Genomic DNA, 20118 nt, shown 5'->3' with positions numbered 1-20118 from the left:
CGCTAAAAAGTTGGGAATCGCGAATTCCAAGGTGTTACTTAAGGTGGAACTTAAGAAAGTATAGGTTTCCATGCAAAAAACGGTTGATTCACACAGGCCCGTGCGAAGAGCCCACCCATGGGGGGGGGGGGGGGGGGGGGTTTCGAAATTCAAATTTAGCTAAAAATAATAACAATACCAAAAATAAACAATAAAAAAGGAAAGGAATTTCTAACACCGTTTCTCACTCATAATTACCACACAAACTAAAAAAAATGGGCTGATAAAAAACTAAATTTTCAAATCATATCACAATGGTAGATTAAAATTTTCGGTAAATCATTTTTCATTTCAAATGATGTTCTTTATTCCAAACTAGAAATTTGTTTCAAAAGAATTTCTAAACAAATTTAAAATAATCGTTTCCAAAACACAGAGTTTTAAACAAATCTGAATTCTCAAATAATTTTCCAATCAGGTAGAAATCTGATTAGTGGTTAGGGAAATGATAACAATTGAGGCACACTTAGGATCAGAGGGGTGCAAGTGATTTTTTATCAAAACTGAGATAAACTTTTTTTTTTATATTTAAAGTATAGATTAACATTCTGTAAAAGACACAGATCAAAAGAAAAAATATTTCGATATTTTTAAGCTATTAATAAAAAATGTGTTAATGAAAATCTTGTGCACTTGCACCCTTCTGACACCAAAGGATTAAACTTTTAGGCTGAATTCATTAGAATGTATATATTTTTTCAGTTGCAAACAAGTAGTGGAAAACAAAAATGAAATCATCATACAGCTCCGACTTTTAAGGATTTTTTAACTGGTTCTGATCAGGATAATCCAAAGTCCCCAGATAGAGAAGCGATGGAAATAGATTCAGGTGAAACTTCGTCGGCATGAAAAATCTCATTGTTATTTATACGAGAAATTCTAAAATGTTTCGTTTTTTATGGCAAATTTAGCTTATACTAATAAGTATTTAAAAGGCAGACACGAAACGCACTTAACAATAATTTTTTAGCAAATATATCTAAGAAAAATCTCTCGGATGAAGGCTCAAAGAATTCAGATTTTCGACAGGCTCTGATCATGATGTCACATACTATCCCACGGAACAAAATGAGACTTCGGAAAGTTCAGATAAGTCGTTGTCGACAGGTACTTTACAAAAAATAACATTAAGTCTTTTAAAGAATATTTACATAACATTTTAGGAAAGGGGCTTGGTAGAATTAGACCAAAAAAAAGAAAAATTAAACATCCGCTGTTCTTCTGGAGAATCAGAAATTGCTGCTTGCAGTTGCTAACGAGAATGAGTCCACTTCTGGAGAGTCAACTGGCCATTCATCAAGACCCCAAAAAACGCCAACGAAATCAGGCAGTCTGGAAACTCATCTTGCGAAAAAAGCTACGAAACCAAGGGGAAGCGTACGTTGGTTCTACCGGAAAAAAGCGACCAGCTAAACAGTTGATTCCAATGAATGAACATATTGAGGTATTCTTGAGTATAAGGAAAAAAAGAGATTGGAAGTTTTCAACAAATTCTGGGAATTAGAATAGTGGAACTTGCAAACCTCGTTCATCATGAGTTGCATGGAAATTTGTAGTCCGAAAACGCAGAAAATTAAATGTGTGAACAAAAACAAAACAGCTAGTATCATACTGAAAATACTCGTTACATATGGGTTCCAAAAGGATGCTATCATATTGTTTGGAGTCAGAGGGGTGCAAGTGTCATTCTTGGGATCAGAAGGGTGCAAGTGAAAAATATCAAAAAAAGTAGTTCGCCATTTTAACATGAAAATCGCAAAAATTTAGGTTTTTCTTTCAGAATCATTCATTTTAGACCTCTTGAGACATACTCCATCAAAAATTGAGTAGAAAAAGTGATTCGATAATTTTGATTTAGAAAAAAAAAAACTTTGAGGTCCGTTTTCTCGAAATCATCATTTCGGCACTTGCACCCCTCTGATCCTAAGCGCCTCAATTAAGATGGACGACTCCTTTTCCTGATCCCGTGCCCAAAATTGTACACCTGAAATAATTTGCCCGTGCTGTAAAACTCTGATGTGCAAATTTTCATGTTAGTCTGATACATAATCACGACAATATAGCGAAAACAGTAGAAGTATAATATGGACGACCCCATTCACCGACCTCCGATTTAAAATTAATTACTTGAAATCAATTGCTCGTCCCGCAAAACTCCCATGTGCAAAATTTCATCTCAATCTGCTGAATAATTACGACAAGATTGCAAAAATAGTGAACAACTAATATGGACAACCCCTGACCCAAAATTTGACTCCTAAAATCAATTACCCGTCCCTTAAAACTCCCATGTGCACATTTCCATCTCAATCCAATGTATTTTGCGCTAACATCGCAAATTAGTGAATAATTGATAAGGACGACCAGTTTGACCCACCCCTGACTCTGAATCTGATACCTATAGAATAGATTGCTCATCCCTTAAAACTCTTACATAATTTTCATCACAATCCGATGTAAAATAATATTTGTCTTGTATGGACGACCCCCTTCAGAAGAGGTCATCCGAAAATCTGGAAACATTTTTCATCATTCCTGGTCCTTATGAGCATACATTCCAAATTTCAGCTATCTCAGACTGAGAATTCAACACATAGGTAACAATAAGTAAGTGCACTTTACTGGTAGCGATTTAATTCGTTGTTTGTTTTCAGTGCGATTTTCATTTTAAAACCTTGAAAGCTGAATTTTCCAACGTAGAAAATTAAATACACCATTTTGATCTCATTTTTCTTTTCTATGAAAAAAAAAAATGACTTGACTTTGTATTTATCCGTCATGGGAAAATCAACACTTCATTCTGCTTTCATTTAGCTTTCAGTGCTTTATGTTGATGTTGATTTGTCATCAATGACACCTAATTTTGCCAAAATACAACACGTACATATTCGCGTATCCCTTTTAAGAAGTAAATTACACAAAGGGTAAATGAAAAATCTTCAACATTTTAAAGAAACTTTCCGTTTTTTTTTTCAATTTAAAATTTCACAGAAATTTTTCTTGCCATCTATTTTCGTTGCAGCCCATCGTCCTGCAGCAAGCAGCGTGAAGTGCGAGAAAATTCCAAATTTTCCTAATCACGCGTGAGAAGTAAACCCCATTCCAGCAGACCAGGACCAGGATTCTCACCTTTCATACAGAGTATCAAGCGGCACGGAGCAAAAGTGTGGAACATGTGAGATAATGTGTCCTCTATCCCGTGAGGAAACAGCAGCATCGCAGCAAAGGTAGTAATCATCACAGCCAAGTGCACCATCAGAGCACCACGGACGGTGACACATCGCGCTGGGAAAGAGGGAAAAGTTGGAAGGAAACAACTACGACGCCCTGTATACGGTCGCACTGGTCTCGTGAGTGAGCGTGAATGGAAAATTGTGTTGTGTAAGTCCTGCCTGCTGGCTTCTTTCTGCGACGTCTAACTCTGTTCGGAAAAACCGTGCCATTCATTGGTACTCGGTCGGACATTGGCAGCTTGGGAATTCTCGTTGAAAATCTTGTGACGGATTCATCCTTCTGGTGGTTGGATTGGATTGCGGTCATTATTGTGTAAGCGAAAAGAAAGCACACTGCAGTTTAGGTGACGATTTTTCCTTATTTCTCTTCAAACTGCTAGTGCAAGTGTGTCTTTGCTCCGAAAGTGGAAGCTAGAAAGTGGACCGTCTATTTTTAAAAGCAGGAAAGACACATCATCGGGTAGCCATCCAAAATCAGCAGGAAAAGTCTCACGAAAATAGGTGTACTGCAGTGGTATGTGCTATGATGATAGCGGCAGTCTAGGAGGGCCCCTTCGAAAGAAAAAAACGGGAAATTCAGTGAAGGAAAGTTGTGGGTGCTGTTAGTGTGTGAGTTTATTTCTTCGATATCCTTTCGATTCCTCGAAACAGAATATATTTTTTCGGGGTATCCAAAAGTGGAGTAGCACAAAACCAAACCGGACTTTCTTCCTTGGAATGGTTTCTCTGTCTTCATTTTCTGTCGCGACTCGATGAGGCAAGCAGGTGAAAAACATCATAAAAAATCGATGTTTCATTGCCAGTGAGAGAAGGCAGCGATGTTGGCGTGATCAATCACATAAAACATATTGTGAAATCGAGCAAATGCAATCATTCAAATTATTCGTGAATTTCGATAAGAAATCCAGTTAAAAAGTGTAGTGAACTGGTAAGCGTCCAAAGTTATTATCTTACTAGGTTTTCCCCAAAACACTTTCGGGAATCCGTCAAAAGTGTGCTGTTACATAAGCGCGGGGGTAAAGTTTCTCTCCGAAGCCGAGTGCAGCCCCGCAGCAAATAGTAGTGTTGTTCTAAAATCTGCTTCGGGGGCACAGCTTCAGTTTGCTGTCCCCATTTGAAGGGTGAAAAGGAGCAGTCCATTTTTCATTCGAGTGACCCGGAGAACTAGAAAAGGCCGTCAAACTGGAGCGACTTCCAGAATACCTGCGCGACACCGTGGACTGGTTTATGGGGTGAGTACCTCTACATAATAGTTTGGTCTTGGTTCGGTGTTCTCCTGCTAGGTGTTGGGTTTCTGCTTTTGACGTTTGCTCTTCGAGCAATCCCACCATATTATGGATGCATATCAAAGGCTTCTCGGCTTCTGATTGTTATAAGCTTTGTTTAGCCCCTTTGTTGTCTGAGTGTTATGAAATACGAAGCGTAATTTTTTTAAAGGATAAACTTAATTACCATTACTTGAAGGCGAACCAAATATATGTAGCCCATAAATTTGGTCTCAGACAGGTAAAGATTATTGTATGTTTATCCGCCTGTCTCAGATAGCAACTTACAAAACAGCACAACAATAACCAGCTAGAATCTTGTTGAGATATTCAATTAAGCTTAGGTTTCTATATTTAAACTACATGTACATACGTACGTAATTACATATTTCTAAAATAGTTGTTTCAAAAATCAATATCGATCTATTCTGATCCGAAAAGCTGTCCCGATGAACTCACCTTCGAAACGCTATCATATGATCCCAGTCGTCCTTGTACTCATACAGTGACAATCAATTCTGAACCACCCAACCAACGAAAAAAAAAACACAACAACCACCCAGTTGGGCAGGAAAATATCTCGATAAACACAACAACAACAAACGAAAAGCACACAACTCACGAATCATTTCTCATCCTCATTTTCTCTTACTCGCCACACCGAATCGAGTCACATGCTGGTCTCACTTTTCTCCCCGACCTTTCCGTGCTCAAATTTCAAAACATCAGCCGATCCTGAGGATTCACCAACACACGTAAAGTCTGAACCAAAAATACGGAAAATACCCTTATCCGGATGCTTTTCCTTCTTTAGTGGTGTTCGTTTAAAGTTTTTATTATTAATTTTCTCGCCTGTTTTGTGTTGTGTTGTATCGTTCAAAGGATGATGGGAGTTTGTGACACCCATTTGTTTTCTTGAATCCTGCGAAAGTTATAAGATAAGAAACTTTAACTTCGCAATTTACCTTTCTTCTTGTTTGATCACATTGTATTACAGCCTCTTTTTAATTTTACTTTCCAATATTGTCTTCTATTTATATATTTTCAAGCTTTTTCAAGAACCTAATAGCGTAAAATTTGTTTTTTTACGAGTGTCAAAATGAAGAACACATTTTCGCCCCTTCCCTCGGGGGATGTTCAGCACAATGAATCGCAATAAAAAGGGACACAATTTGCATCGGCAGCCGGAAACCAGCATCCAGCAATCATAATGTCAGTTCTATCTACTCTCTCGAAGCGAGCGAACACGTATTACAGACCTACAACAGTTAAGCAAAAGTTCAGTGTGGCGCAATCTGGTTCGGTAATATTTCAGCATCGATTACCTAACTCGTACCGGCCGTTATTTAATTAGTTTGCCATTGATGCCAATACGGAACGGAACTGTTCTTAAACTGACTTTTTTTTCGTCTTTTTATTGTTTATATCATTTTTTTCTGCAACATTATCGTTGATGGGATGACTTTTATTATTGAACTTTTTGCCCAACGGGATCTAAGGGTATGAAGAAATTTGTGCACGAGGAACTGCAATACGCTCCCTTTCCTGAAAAACTTGAAGAAGAGTTATTTGAATTTCTTTTTTATTACTCGTCAATATGTTGAACAATACTTTAAATTGTTGCAAGTGACGTTAAAAATTATGTTTTACGATCTGTATTACATTGTTACATTTGTATTTCATACCAAACCCCTCTGGTAGACATATGTCAAACATAAGTCAAAACTGTTTTGATCTTTGATAGAGTTTAAATCAAGCAACTTTTTTTACTGCTTCTGTAAGTGTTTTCAGTCTTAGAAGTTTTAGAAAATATTGCATAAAGTGCATTTTTAAGATAATAAAATGTTTAACGTTGGAAATTTTTCGAAGTCTGATGAATTCTTTACACTTAATGGCTGTGTAGGGGAGATAAGAGCACAACGAGCACCCGGGGCATAGTAAGCACACCTCTTTTCTACAGAATTACGTTTTTTCCTTAAATATATTTTCATGAGGAACAAATTCGTACTTCCTATAGTATTAATTTTTCAGCAAAAAAGCAATCTTCTTTTACACTTTACAGAAATATTAAAATAACAACGTGGTTCTCAAGTGACAAAAATGTTATAATTTTTGAGCATCGGAAAAATAAACTCATATGACCGATAAATCATCTTGATTTGTACTGTATGCACTGCAAAATAATGTACACATTGTTTCTCAATCCTCATCCGCATCATCATTACATTTTTGATTTTTCACTATTATTCAATTTTAAAAGGCGTTTTTACTTTAAATTGTTGACTCGGGGCGAACAGAGCACCATTGGTCGGGGCACAATGAGCATTTTCTGCCGTACAATCTAACAGCGAATTCAACTCCATGAAGTCAACTGAAATATAGAGCTACAGTTTGACTAGTTAATGTCTGACGTTTTAGCCTATTGGTAAGGTGTCGGAGAAGTAATCAGAAGTCTTGAGTTCGATTCTTGGTCGAGGCAATTTATTTTCATTTACCATTCATGATCGATTAATTTGATCTTTGCATTATGCATCTATAGTAGCATCATCCGTTAAACAAAGCACCAGAAACATAATGTATGAGTGTGTGTGTGAATTGTTTGTGTTTTACAAACAGACATTAATTATTTATTGCTTCGTTTGATGGATCTACGACTCACCGTTTTGTGTTAAATGTATCGATCATGAATGATGAATTAAAAAAATTCGCCTCGACCGGGAACCGAACTCGAGTCCTCTGAGTATCTCTTTGACACCTTACCAATAGGTCGAATCGTCAGATGAAACTTGTCAAACTGCAGCTCTTTAATCAGTTGACTTCATCGAGTTGAATTCGCTGCTAGATTCTAGAAGGTGCTTATAATGCCACAGAGAGGGTTCTCATTATGCCCCTATACTACAGTGACTGCTATTCAGCTTTCGGCAAAAAAATTTTAAATGCTTCTTTAAACGTTTTCATCTACTGTTTCAAGTTTCAATCAGTTAGTAAATAGACTTTTTTAGTGTCTGAACACCAAACAATGATGTAACTCACATATTATAGCTGTTTTCTATGGTAAAATGAGCGTCCTTCTTAGAGTCCCCTATTGGATGTCAATAAACTCCTTTCGTTTCAAATAATTTTAAAGGTATAATTAACGTAACGTTTCCTCGGGAGAAAGTTTCTAGTTAGAGCTCAAAAAACGGTTTGAATTATGCTTTAAAAATAATAAAAACTTAGTTTTATTTGAAAATTCTTTTGAAATTTCAATATTATACCGAACGGGAAGAGAAACATAATGAAATTGAGTAATTTTTCTCAGAGGAAAAAACAACGCGTTTTTTTGAGAACATGCTTTTTTGTATATTTTTCATTTGAAACGGCTAATACTTTAAGGCTTCAAGGTGCTAAACTCGATTTTTATATTTACAATTGTTTGCCTAAGTAAGTCAAGATCAAGTGGTCACGAGAACATGCTTTCATATGATAAAAATGCTTCTGAATAAAATTCTATCCGCTCATTTTCAACATCTTTCATTTCTTCTGAATTTTGATCCGCCTAAAGATTTTCATTATCTTGAAATGTTTTACTTAAAAAAATTAACTTTTACCGATAAGATCGATGAATTAATAAACAAACATAAATAACGATGGTTAAATTCTTTAAAAAAATATTAACAGACTTTTAAATGGAGCATGGAGCAATGGACTTTTTAATTTCAAGCTTGTTAAAAGTTATGCGCTGCAGGCTTAAATTGATCCTAGGCCTAGTGCAAGGTCTCATGCCAAATTTGGGCCAGATCGGATCACGGGAAGGGATCGCTCAACGAGCCTCAAGTTTGTATGGGATTTTGAGACATTTTGCTCGGGAGAAACATGAAAATCCAGTTTTTCGTGAATGACTTTGGTCCCCTTCGGTCGATTTCTTTTAAGGTTTCTCTTAAAGCCTAAACTATGACAAACATTCCATCCAAAGGCTGCATTTCGATTCGACTTATGATAAAAAAGTTATTCAACTTCAAAAGTGGGGTAACTTTTTTCAGGATGATATTCATCACTGTTAATGCTGCGTCAAAATATTCGAAGCAGTGCCTCTCATTAATAGTGATGAATATCACCCTTAAAAAAGATAACTATTTTTTGAAGCTTAATAACTTTTGTGTCTAAACTTGAATCGAAATGCAGTCTTCGGATGAAATATTTGTCAGAGTTTAGGCTTTAAGAAAAACCGTTTTCAAAAGAAATCGGCCGAAGGGGACCAAAGTTATTCATGAAAAACTGGATTTTCATGATCCTCATTCCAAATCTCATACAAACTTCAGACTCGTTGGGCGACCCCTTTCCGTGATCCGATCTGGCCCAAATTTGGCATGAGATCTTATACTAGGCCTAGGATCAATTTTAGCCTGCAGCGCATAACATTTTCAAACAACGGGTCATTTGGGGTACTGTAACGCACACGTATGTAATTAAAATAGCATTTCAAATAAGAACTTCGAATACGGGTCGATATCTGCATATGAAGTGAAGTCAGAGATTCGTTGTTTACTTAAGCTTTCGAGAGAGATTTCTGGAAAAGGTGAATCTTTAAATAGTGAAATGGTTCAGACATAAACTTTAAATGAATAAACTTTCAATAAATGCCTAGCATTCTTACATGTTTTGGAGCTTATCTTTTAATTTTTAATACAATTGAACATTTTGAACCTTGTGAATTTGTTTTTAACGAATATTTGGTTGGGTTCGACTAGGCCGAACTGAGAGCCTTCGTCATGTGATAATTTTCGAACAACAGAATTTGAACCTCATTTACAAGACCGAAAAAGCTGATATGATTGACGGAAATGAGTTTCATGGTTTAAAAATAACTGATTCTGGTCCTTAAAACTCATAAATACCGTCTCTTGTTTAAATATTGGCATATTAAACTGAAGTTTCTCGAAAAAATGCTTATGGTGTTTAGTTCGGTCTGGTTGAATTCCGAAAATTTGTGCTCTCCCTCTGGTTTATAATTAAAAACTCGAAACATTTTAAGATGGAATATCAAAGAGAAAGAAATGAATTTTTTTTGCATCATTGTAGTTGATTGAATTTTTTAACTGAATTCACGTCTTGAAAAATATTTTCTTGAAAAGCCTAGGGTTTACACAGTTTGTAGAACACATTCAAACGAAGTTTTTGAAATAATAACACATGATTGCACAAAAGATTTTAAATTATCCTTTCTTACATGATTTGACTTTTTAAGTCACCTTTTTGTCATATTCACAGAAATTCTGCTAAAACAATAACTGCTTTCAAAATTCTCATAAATTACCCAAACAAACATTGCCCATATTTTCTTTTCGGTTTGATTTTTTTTAAATTTTATTATCGATTTAAAAAAAATGTTTTTTTTTTTGTTAACAAGATATGAAAATGCACAGAATTGGGGTCGGTCTTGGTGGTACGGTGAAGTTTTTAAAATTGAAATCTTAAATATGCTAGGATGTTGAGGTTTAGTTAAAAAATTATAATTACATCACTTATTGAAGGTGAAAAACCGTTAAAAAGAGCTCCAATGACTGATTTTTTATTTTTGAGAATCCGGAAGTTTTTGAGGCCATGCGGGAAAAATTCGGGAAATGATAAATTAAAATTGAGTGGCCACCCTGAAACCGGTAGACTACTGAATGCATAAACGAACACGGCAAAACTCGTAGAAAACTTGGTTGCTTCGGCCCATAAACGAAAACGCTATATGAATTGAGCATTCAGCCTACTGATATGAAATGTGCAAACCCATGACAAAATATAGCGAAATTAGGAATATTTATACTACCTTTTTTTAATAAACCCTTTAATCCTTAAACCTCATGCATAAAAGATGTAGTTTTTTATTCTAAAGTTTTACTTCCGTAATTCTAAGAAATTTATTGAAAAAATCAATGATTTTTTTTATAGGGGAGAGAGGGGTATCATGGGCCAATTTTTTTTTCATTGCTTCATAACTTTTTTATTATAAAAGATAAAAAGAAAAAATAAATGGAAAGGTTTTCTACATTTTTTAGCTATTATAAGACATTTTTTTTATTGTTTAAATACATTAATTTACCGAGTTCTGACTGTTTTAAAAAAGTTGTTTTAATTTTTATTTTGAAAAAAGTGTGGGGAACGTGGACCATCAAATCCAAATTGACTAGGTAACGAGAAAAGTTTATGAGTTGACCCAAAACTGAAATTTCATAATTCATTTAGTTATTTTAAAGCAATTTCAGATGAGGAAATAAAAAAGAGAGTTGTGTATGATCGAATAGTTCCTAATTCATGGCTCTTCGGCAAAATTCCTCATACAGGATTTATGATTATTGGAAAAAATGGACAAAATATTTTCATCACCCTTTATTTGGCACAAGAAAATTATGCAGATAGGAAAAACGAATTTTAAGTTCTGAATGTGTATAAAAACACCAAAATATAGGTGGCCCAATTAAAGAAGCATATGATACGTACATAAGTCAACAACATATAGAAAAACATGCTTTCGCAAATCGACGACGATGACAGTTGGATTGAGATTTTTAACTCAACACACAGCTGAGATAATTAGAGTGGTCTACGTTTCCCCATGGCCCATTTTACCCCACTCTCCCCTATATTCTTTTTTTTATATAAACGTCCGTATTCTAGTTTCGTATGTGAGTTTTTTATATAATCAGGCTTTCAGATAGAAATATATAAGCAAGTTTGATTATAAAGTTCACAGAGCCAACACAAGTTCATCTTTGATTTTTTTCAGTCTTGGGCATTTCATGGCTTAGTGCTGTTGAAAAAAACTATGAAGTCTTGGTCAAAACACCTTTGATCGAATATCCTGTTTATGCACGTGAAAATGTTTGCTGTGATCTGAAGGAGCTCTGGCAACATTGCCAAGTCCAAAACGTTTTCCTCGCGTCGGTGTCGATAATTAACTAATTTCTAGTGAAATGTGTGCTTTTAATTCTTTTAAAAGAGTTATTTGATCGCGCGGTAATTGATGGCCGTTGGAGAAAGTGAAATTTCTGGTGAAATGGCGTGATTTGGTGATTTTTCTGTGCGTGAAGTGTTGATTTTAAGTTGGAAGAGGTGTCCATCTTGAAATGGCATCGAAAATTTTGTTTTGGAGTTAGTGAGCTTTTGTTCTAAAAGCTTCTTTAAAACGTCAGCACAAAGCTCCAAATTGAAGTAACGAGTGTAACAGGCGTTACTTGCAATGAGTTGCATGGTAGTATTGAATGCAACATTGCACGTGACAGCACGGGTCAGTACGATGACAAGAGCTTATCCAATTGGATTTTCGACGGTTAATACGTAGGCGACTGGAAGGTGGCACCGTGGATATAAAGCTAAGTAGTGGGGTTTTTTCTCGCCAGAATAATATGTCCTTATTTATTTAGAAAAATTACAGTGTGTGTTTGTTTGTATATATGTGTGTGTGTGTGCGGTGGGAAGGGAAGTTGGAGGAGTGGTTTTCGTATTACAAATTTTAAATTAAATCAACACAACAAAGCAAATATAAAATTTATTAAAGGCTGGAAAATAAAATGAAAAAGAGTTAGGGCTAAAGCCTTGTTTAACCAGTATAAAGTACAAGTTTTCGAACTCAAAACTTTAAAACAGTACTAAAATAAAAAATCCTTTCCAAAATTAATTAAACTTTAGAATTCAATATTGTTACAAATTTGAAAGAAGAGGAAGGAATCCATTTGTGTGTGTGTGTGTGTGTGTGTGTGTGTGTGTGTGTGTGTGTGTGTGTGTGTGTGTGTGGGGGGGGGGGGGGGGGGTGCGTGTGTGTGGGTGGGTGTGTGTGTGTTAGCGTGGGGAAAATTTACGTGATCGGTTGGTTCGGTCGTCCGTGTTTATCTTCGCGATTATCTTCGGTGAATTGCACCGGTACTAAGTGCATTGATACCACGTTAGAACGTTTTGCTCTTCTCGTTGTAAGCGCGCGGAGAAATTCGGTGAGATGTGACGGTGCTAGGTGCATTGTACGTGTATGACAATGCCACGTTGGGACGTTTTGCTCTTCTCATTTTAAGCGCGCGATAAAATTGTGCATTGTACGTGTATGACAATGCCACGTTAGGACGTTTTTGCTCTTCTAGTTTTAAGCGCGCGATAATCTTCGGTGAGTTGCACCGGTGCTAAATGCATTGTACGTGTATGACAATGCCACGTTAGGAAGTTTTGCTCTTCTCGTTATAAGTGCGTGGTAAAATTCGGTGAGTTGCACATGCGCCAAGTGCATTTTACGTGTATGAAAATGCCATGTTAGGACGTATTTGCTCTTAATAAAAACGCGATGTACTCGATAGTGTGCGACGCGACGATCATTAAATATTTAACTTTGCTTTGATCACATCCCTTTCCAAAGGGAATCCAGATCTTATTTACCTTCCCCACTAACAAACCACCCTTCCTGTGACGACCGTGGAGATTTAGAGGTGTATTCGGTCTCTAGTAGCAACGGAAGTCGAGCTAACAATCTTTCCCTTTCCCCGATGAACCGTAAGGACGTGGCCGGCGCCGTTATTGACCATAAAAGATAAGGAACCTTCGAAACGTGTACACAGAAAATGGTAAGCTAATCCCAAGCCCCATTTATTTGGATCTATGTACAATTTTGATGGTTCTTGTCAATCACGGAGTAGCAACTACTGAAATGTACGGTTTATCTAAGCTCAAGCTCAAAAAGTTTGCTGTGATCTGAATGCCTGCTTCAAATATTTATGTGATCTTCTTATTGTCAGTCCCGCCAGAAAGATCGAATTAATGTTTTCATTTTAATGCAATCACGTGTAAATTTTGTTTTATTTTGTTCTCAGTTATGTCATACCGTCAGCTAGTCTGAAACAATGAAAGAATGATTTTTTAACCTTTCAAAGCTGTTCGGTTCAATATGATCCGAAACGTACATTCAAATCATTTTAATCTTCATTCCAATATAATGAAGAACTGAGATTTTTGAGAGGCCAACTGAACCAACTGAACTGTGGAAATGAAAATCAAATTAACGAAAAAACTAAAATTTTAAAAAATCTGTTCATTGAGAAATGAGGTACACCAAAGCAAAGCTAAAATTGGATGAATTTTATTTTCAAGTGAGATTTTTTTCTACCGGGAAATCCGAAATAGCGGTCAAAATTTCCATCGGATCCCATCATATTTATACCTACATCGTCGGATAGATTTATTCCTGAGAATTCCATAGACCAAAACAACACTTAAATATAGAAAAGCTGTAGAGATTTTTTTCATTGTCTGACGGGTTTGGGCCGGGGGTCTTCAGTTATTCGCCAAAATTGACAATTTGGTTCATTTTTACGACATGTATTTTTTCAGATTTCTCACATTTTAATTTTTCGAGTTAGAATCGGTTAGATTTTTTTAAAATAAAATAAAACCATTTTTCAAAGCTACATAACTCTGTTATTTTTCAACGGAAATCATAAAATAGCACATCAAAACGCATTGAAATTTTATTAGTTTTTTAAATAAAACACCTAAAGAATTTTAAGTAATAACATGAAAAATTGTAAATAAGCTTTAAATGATGTCTAAAAGTACCGTCTGCATCACCAAATATTCTGTAAAAAAAATACCATTGTATAGCCCAATTTATGGTGCAACATTCATCTGAAGACACCAAAGTGTGCCAAAAACTCTTTAAAGAGTTATTAAAGAAATAATTACAATAAATCTGTCCATTTTGGGGAAGACCTGAAGACCCCCGGCGCAAACCGGTCACATAGTAAAAAATCCACGTGTCAGAAATAATAAATAATTTAAGAATAAACTTGTTTTTCGTGACTTTTTTCATGCAGTCTCAATTTTGAAATATCAAAAAATAAGAATATATTACCAACCTACACAATTAATCTTAAATTATTCAAATCGGTTAACATGTGTTGCCATGAGAACGCCAACAAACTACTTGCATTTTTTCCCAAACCGAATATTTTGCGAACATTTTTGGAGCGTTTACATTTCGTTTGGTAAGGTGTAAAGTCTGAATGCAAACTTCATATGAAACCTACAAGTTACAAATATAACATCGGGTAGCCATAAATGGGAGATAAGGTGCTTCAGTATTGTTTGGACGGTGAACCGGTCAGATGGAAAAACATAACAGGAAATAGGTGCAAACAGATCGATAAAAAAAGCCCACCACACAGGTTGGTTGGAGTGAGGTTTGTGTTGTACAGAAGTACGAAACAACATATCAGTTTGTTTTGTTAGGTCTGAATAGCATTGACAGTTGAAAAAGAAACAGAGAACAAACTGACAAATTTTCGGAATTTGTCTGACAATGAAGATATCACCAGTTAAACTATGATAGTAGATATAGTACGTAACGAATTGTTTCGTGAAGGTCAGATCAATCTATTTATAAATGGAGCGATTCGCTGGTTTGTTTGATTTAAATTGTTTTAAGTGTGTTAAGTGGATTGCACTACCGAATCTATTTTTTTTCTTTTGAGAGAATGTGAAAAATACTTAATGCAGATTATAAAAGATTCAGCAAGAGATATTTATTTCCAATAGATAACTTTCTCCAAGTCATTCACATTCTACCAAATTTTAAAAATAACACTTGAATCGTCTTCTTCATACTTCATCATTTTCTGCATGTAGATAGATACTCGTTAAAGTTGATTATACAACGAAAGACTCGGGTGCATTTTTTCCCCACGGAAGCAAAGATTCACAATCTTTTCGTTAACCCATCCATGAAGGGAATCACGAACGGTCGAGATAGCTTGCGCTAAACCTAGCGGATCACTCCAGCATATTTGGATGTCCCCTGGTAGTCCACAAGGTATAGGGAATGCACATTTGCCATCAAATTCACCAAGGAATCCACTTTGAAGAATAGACCACAATATCATCGTCATCATCATCATTTTCATCACCACCGTTCGCCGTCGTCTTGGTGTTCCAGAATGTTTGTGGTTTTAAAGTGCCATCCTGACCGAAATCCGTGTTTTAGGTTACTGGTGGCACCTTCTTCTTTCGGATGCTTGGCGAGAATTGCGATGGTGCAGTGGGAATCCGTTCTATCAAATCTCCCTATGGTACAGAAGCAATAACCGGATACGTGACTTTTTGCGACCGGAACCAAGCTGAAATCGAATCTATCCTTCTCTCCTTTCGGTGGAATGTGGGCATGCTAGGAAGAAAACGAAATTGTTGGATTAACTTTATCATGAAGTTTAATCCTTATCGTGTGAGTTTTGTTGGATTTTCCTAAATTTTGTGCCAACAAATGGAAATTCTCAATGAAGTCTGCATTTTTAAAAAGAGGTATGTGGATAAAATGCTGAATAAACTGAAATGTCTCAAATTACTCTAGGAATACTCTCACTTTTTTTTTGTTTATTCCTATCTCAAAGGCAAGATGTTATTAAAAAAAACTGCTCTATTTCTGGCGATCGGTGCAGTTGACGTCAACCAGCATCATTCGATACGGTTCAAATGGTGCTCTGTCACACTCCAAGCTCTTGGAGTACTGTGGGGCAAATAACCCGGTGCAGTTAGATCGCTATATTCATTCTTAAAGCTAAAAGTTTCGCATCCAACGTAGTTTCTTGCGGAACTTTCGGTACGATAGTATCCTACACCACAAGCCTCAAAACTAACAACATCCTTTCATTTGCCGATGGACGCAGCTGTTGTTGATGCATATAAAAAGACACTTTGCTATGGTAGAGGACCTTGAAACAAGGCTCCAGCGGATGATTGCTCAATGGGAGCTGCCTTTGAAGGCAGGTGGACTAGAAGAGAGCGGAAAAAATAAATAAAAAAGCGCCTTCCTATTTCATGAAAGCTCCCAACCCGTCGAAGTCCTGGTCGCCCAAAAGAAAACGCCACATTCCATTGGAGTTGCTGCTGCCAGCCAAAGCCGCTACGGTGTGTGACTCATCTTTGGTCATAAAATTGAAGTAAACATCGTAAAAAGTTTTAATAAAAAGTCAATCTCACACAAACATAACCGCACACGGCTGGCTGCACATGGGACTAACATCTCTCTAACGTCGTTCGGTCGTTGGGTTGAGATTTTTAGACTTCCGAGAGGAAAAAAAATGTTCAGCCAAAGCGCTCGATACCGAAGACGGCAGGCAAGGGTTTTGTTGAAGCCTGCCGCGGCGAAAAAAAAACTTCGACCAAAGAGCGTCAAGTGTTACTGGAAATGGAACATTATGAATTTTTGGATCGAAATTTATAACCATCAGACCTATTTTTTGCTGATGTTTTTTTTTTCGATGTGATTGTGCTTTCGTGTAGTGATATGAATCTTGACTGAGCTTTCCCGATGAAAAGGTTAAGGCTTCAAAGAATGAAGCTATTTTTTATTTGTAACTCGCGACTCCGAAACAAACTACTAAGAAAAATGGTTTCGGAAGTTACAAAAACCTACACTACCTATCTACCTACAAAAAAGACATTTTTAAAAATTCATACATTAAAATTTACCCTCTCAAGTCTTCCATTACTACAAGAGTTTAAGCCCCCCCCCCCCCCTCCCCCCATGGAGATTTTTTCCAAGAAAAATTTTCACCGTAGTATCGAAAAAATACACATTAAAAGGTGTTTAAAAATAAGTGTTAACACGCAAATCAGAAATTTCGCTCGCCTCCGGCGGAATTTATCCTTAAATCTCAAGACTAGACATTCGATTTTACGACAGTAGGTATATGAAGTTCATGAATTGATACTAATTTTTAATTGTAAATTTCGATTAATCTTTTGTATAGAAACTATTAACTTGAATCACAAGAACCCTACCTCGTCTTGAGTGTAAAAGTGTTACTAAACAAGAACAGAGTTTGAAACGAACCATTTTAAATTCAAAATTTATCAATCGAACACTTATCTTATACATCTACAAGTTGGAAACCATGTAACAAGCGTTTTACTCTCACAGAATTAGCAAAAAAATCTAAAATCTAAAATTCTTTTCGTTATTACTATAAATTTGATTGAAATTTAATCATTTATGTCTTTAAAAATGTTGTGCTGATATGGAATTTTGTTCAAGAATCCAATTTCAGTCTCAATTATATATTGTTTTTGTTTTTCTCAGCATCACATTTGAGCAGGTTTGGTAAATTACACAGGCCAAAAATTTAAAACGTAATTTTGACTAATTTGGGTGCCCTGAGTCAAAATATGCAATTTTGCTATCAGCTTTTGTTATTGAAATAACTTTTCAAAACAGGTCAAAATTATTTGAGAAAGCAAAACTTGAAAACAAAAACATAACCTTTTGAAATGAAAGATTTAAATCAATCATAAACTTTCATCAAGATTTCAAGTCACTGAGTTCTGCGATAAAAGTTATAGAAGTTTTCTGTTTGTTTACTTTTTCTCATCCAACGAATTTGTAAAGAAATTTAAAACCAAATGGAATTTGGTTCTGACAATAATGTCAAAATCACTTGTAATGATATCTTTCCCAAGTTTTAAAAACTGTTGAATATTACTTTTTTAGAACATGCATCATCTTCATCATCAAAACATTGTTTCTTATTTGAATGAAATATAAATCAGAATCCAGGGTTGCTAGCGAACCGGGAAAACCGGGAAAACCGGGAAAAACTTTGGAATTTCATCACGTCACCGGGAAACCGGGAAAAAACCGGGAATTTCGGCATCTCACAGGGAAAATTAAAATTTACGAATTTTTTTCACAAAGTTCAAAAAATATTTTTAGAATTATTTCAAAATTTAAGAGTATTTTTGGGAGTCTCGATATAGATTTATCTCATAATCGCTAATTTTCGTTCATTAGTGAAATAAGCGTTTTTGTTATCACTTTTTTAACTAATTGCGGAGAAATACGAGTTATCTCATTTTTTCGCTTTCCGTAAGTGTGCTACACTTACAAGCATCACTCAAATGATATTAATTCAATAATGAAACTATTGACGACAAAACTAAACACAAAACTGAACATTTTTCCTTTTGAAAATTTATTTATTCCGCCAAACAGTGTAGGCTACATATATATAATAACTTAAACCTAGAGATTACAATGTTCAAATAAGCTTAATAATAATAATTTTTCTTTACATTTACAAAGTCAGATTCTTCGGTGCCTGTTACCGTAAAAACCTTTTTTCAGCTGCTGTTTTGACATAGTTAAGTCTATATTCTCATAATGTTTATTATAACTATACATTAAACAATTAACAGGACTATATTTTCCATAATCAGTTCGAGTAGAGGTTATAGTGAAAAGATTTCTTGTTCTTAAATGACGGCAAGGACAATAAAAGTTTAATTGATTTAGTAGATAAGCAGACTGAACGCGCTGATTAATTATGTCGTTTACAAAACAGATTGCAGCAAACTCTCTTCTTACACTTAATGTTTCCATGTTTATAAGCAGGCAACGTGATTCATAGCTAGGTAATTGGTTCTGAGACCATCCTAAATTTCGTAAAGCGAATAGAACAAATTGTTTCTGGACTGATTCCAAACGGTTTTTATGTAAAATTTGAAAAGGCGACCACACAACGCTACAATACTCAAGAATAGATCTAACATAAGCTGTGTACAATGTTTTTATTGTGTATGGGTCTTTAAAATTATAACTGAAACGTTTTATAAATGCTAACATACCGTTTGATTTCTGGATTATTGAGTTATAGTGATCTACAAAGGTAAGTTTTGAGTCCAATATAACTCCAAGGTCTCTAATCTTGTTGACTCTCTCGACAGGATCATCTCCCAATTTGACAATTTCATATGACTGACATTTTCTTCTGGTAAATACAATATTTGAACATTTTGCCACGTTAAGTTTGAGCAGACTTTTAATGCACCATTTGTTAAATACATTAACTTCGTTTTGAAAGATTCTAAAGTCTTCTTCGCTATTCACTTTCATATAAAGTTTCATATCATCAGCATAAATTAGCACATTTGACTGCTTGAGAAGACAAGTTATATCATTTACGTATAAAATAAATAATAAGGGGCCGAGATGGGAGCCTTGAGGCACACCAGAAGTAACGGAGATACTTTTTGAAAGTGAACCATTAAATCTAACAACTTGTGAGCGGTTCGTTAAATAGGACCTTATCCATTTCAGTAGGTGTGAACTGAAACCCTGTTTATTTAATTTAAAAATTAACATGGGGATGTCAATTCTGTCAAAAGCTTTACTGAAGTCCGTGTATAAAGCCTGTACAGAATTACCGCGATCCATACAGCTAATATTATAGGTAACAAACTCGAGTAAATTAGTGGCTGTAGATCTTCCTTTAACAAATCCATGTTGCTTTTCAGTAATGAGTGTTTTAATTTGGTTATATATTTTTGCATTCACTATGGCTTCGAAAAGTTTTGGTATGGACGATAAAATGGCTATGCCCCTGTAATTGTTTATGTCAGATTTTTTTCCTGACTTGAATATGGGTACAAGAAATGATTCTTTCCATACTTGAGGAAAAACACCTGATTTCAATGAAGAGTTAAATAGAAGAAACAATGGCATACTCAGTTCATTTACTAGATTTTTTAAAAGAAGTGGAGGAATTCCATCAGGCCCGGGCCCTTTAGTGCTGTCAAAGGAAGAA

The 20118-nt window shown here is 35.5% G+C and overlaps 1 protein-coding gene and 1 long non-coding RNA gene across 2 annotated transcripts in view; both read left to right on the top strand.

The window, feature by feature from the left end:
• LOC129744894 (retinoid-inducible serine carboxypeptidase-like) overlaps positions 1-20118 on the top strand; it is a 290042-nt gene that overhangs the window by 40830 nt on the left and 229094 nt on the right. The window lies entirely within an intron of this gene.
• LOC129744910 (uncharacterized) overlaps positions 1-20118 on the top strand; it is a 52617-nt gene that overhangs the window by 16037 nt on the left and 16462 nt on the right. The window contains exon 2 of the long non-coding RNA XR_008737017.1: positions 3062-4504. This is a non-coding gene — a long non-coding RNA (uncharacterized LOC129744910). The remainder of the gene's footprint in view (positions 1-3061; positions 4505-20118) is intronic.

The sequence above is a fragment of the Uranotaenia lowii genome, chromosome 2 (genome assembly GCF_029784155.1).
Source record: "Uranotaenia lowii strain MFRU-FL chromosome 2, ASM2978415v1, whole genome shotgun sequence".
NCBI classification, from domain to species: domain Eukaryota; kingdom Metazoa; phylum Arthropoda; class Insecta; order Diptera; family Culicidae; genus Uranotaenia; species Uranotaenia lowii.
This window is presented reverse-complemented; position numbering and strand designations above follow the sequence as displayed.